The following is a 2500-nucleotide window of genomic DNA, read 5'->3' on the forward strand; positions in this document are numbered from 1 at the left end:
TAGGCCCTAAATTCTTTGTCACACGACAAACGGGGAAAATAGCATATCTACATACAAGCTCACAACTTTTTTTTCTTCCTCTGCCCTTAACTGTTGTATAACTGTTGCAGTGGCTGACCGCTGTGGAGGAGAATGTACATTTCCATATGATTACATTACACCGCATAGCATTGTGTCAGCACATTAGGCATAAGACAGGGCCATAACACTTAAATTCCACTTAGGCCCTAAATACTTTGTCATACGACGAAACAGCGAAACTAGCATATCTACAGGCTTGCGACTTTTTTTTTGTGTCTCGCCTAACTGCTATACGTTGCCGTCGCTGCCAGTGGCGGCGGAGGAGAATGTCCATTTCCATATGATTGCGTTACACCTGTTAGCATTGTGTCAGGACAGGACGTTACGCATGAGACAGGCCCATAACACTTAAAAACCACTTAAGGCCTAAATTCCTCGTCATGTGACAAAATAAATGGCACAAAGCCAAGCTCCCTATACAAGAACGCATCGTGTTGTGAGCTTGTAGTTTAGCTATTTCTGAGAATGTGTGAAACATTCCACCTATTAATGGCATGCCTGCAGAATATATTAGGGACAGGAGATTAAAAGTGGTTAAAGTGTGCGTTTTAGTTTAGGCTATAGATCTGTTAAAAAGTTAAAGCTAATTTTGTTTTAATTGTTTTGTCACTTCCAATCAGATTTTCTCATCCTGATCATCCTGTATCCTCACTATCAGTTCTGTCTACCGAGTCCTGACTGGACCAAATTGGTATCCCGACATGAACATTTTGACAGTAGACTCCTGTTACTGAATCAACACGGCAAAGACTGCCATCACAATATAGAGCTATTTAAGGTGCAGTACTTAGTTTAGATAGTTTTTGGTTTAGACCAGTCATTAGTCCTACAACTACAACCTATATCTCAAACCCTCACCCTAAACCTAACCTCCCACGGGGCAGCACACCTAAACCTAACCTTAACCTAACCTAACCTTAATGTCATAACCAATGACTAGTCTAAACTAAGTATGCACCCCGCTATGGGTGAAATATGCACCCCGCTATTTAACACTACTTTAACAACAAACAAACAAAACAAAAAACTTACACCACTTACACCACTTCTAATTCTAATAATTAGAAAAAGGTGTTTCTTGTGACAGAGAGATGACAACAGGAGTTCTGGTTTGTTATGGGATAGATGCAGAGTCTTGCCGACATGCAGTTCAATGCCAGACCAGTAACAACCGTGATGATACAGGACATAACATTATGCCAACAATAATGTCTTATGCCCCCATATACCCATGTACATGTCTAGATACTTCCTTAATGTTAACGAGGTCCACACCCACAACACCAGAGGGAGTGCAACGAACCGTACAACCCAGATTCGGCACAAACGAGGGACTGAATTATTTCCGCGCTCCTATGCCACAAAACTGTGGAACGCCCTACCAACAGTCATTAAGACATGCAAATCCCTTGACTCCTTCAAAACCGCTCTCAAAGGGCACCTACGGACGGCTGCAATTCGAAACTGGCCCCCGTAAAATCTGAATCCCCCCCCCCCCACCCACCCCTTTTTCCCCTCACTGTATTTTTTTCCCTTTGTACCTCCTTTATGATGAAATCCTGTTCTGTTCTTTGACTATATAGAAGTGTCTATTTGTACGTCTCTAAATGTTTTGATGAAATGGTGGACCCTCTTGTAAACGAGTGCAATGCTTAATTGGGTTCGTCCACTCACAGTTAACAGTCTTTGTATTGAGTTTGTGCTTGAAGTGTACTGTAATTCTGCAAACTGTTAATACATATTTCAATCAATGAATCAATCCTGACGTGTATCATTCAGCTCTATCGTGGTTATGACAGTGGCTGCTCTCATGGCGTTCATCTGCAATGTCACAATGTCTCTGCAGGATGAGGCTCTTGTCCCTCCTCTCTGTCCCTATGCCCGGTCAATAATTGTGGTTAAACGACAGGACTGCTATCAAGCACAGGGTCGTGGCCTCTCCATTGTGTGCAGGCCAGAGTGGAACGGCGCCTATTAATGCCAAGAGGCCACTCACTGATAGATAGGTGTATTGTGTAGGTTACTCGTTCACAGATATTTAACCACGTTCAAACCTGGCAGCCCCATTCTGGGCACGTCATTATAGCAGGAAATGTGGATCTCCTTGTTTTTTTTTTGTTTTTTTTTGTTTTTTTGCAAACAAAGCTTCGCAAATATTTGACCAAGTGGGTGGAACACTGATTGAGCTTGTTGTAGATCCGCTATTTTTGAGCCCCTCCTACAGTATATGGTTTAAAGTTTGTTTTTAGTTCAATGTTGTTTTAAAAATGGCATTGACGATGAAAGGGAACATTTACGTCATCTTGTCCCTAACACAAACATTAGATGCCATTAACAATAACGGCATTTAATTTGGGTTCTGTAGTATTCAAAAATGTAAAAATAAATACAAATTGATGCTGCTTATAAATATTTGAAG

This window comes from Protomyctophum bolini, assembly GCF_963924005.1.
Source record: "Protomyctophum bolini genome assembly, chromosome: 15".
Lineage (NCBI taxonomy): Eukaryota > Metazoa > Chordata > Actinopteri > Myctophiformes > Myctophidae > Protomyctophum > Protomyctophum bolini.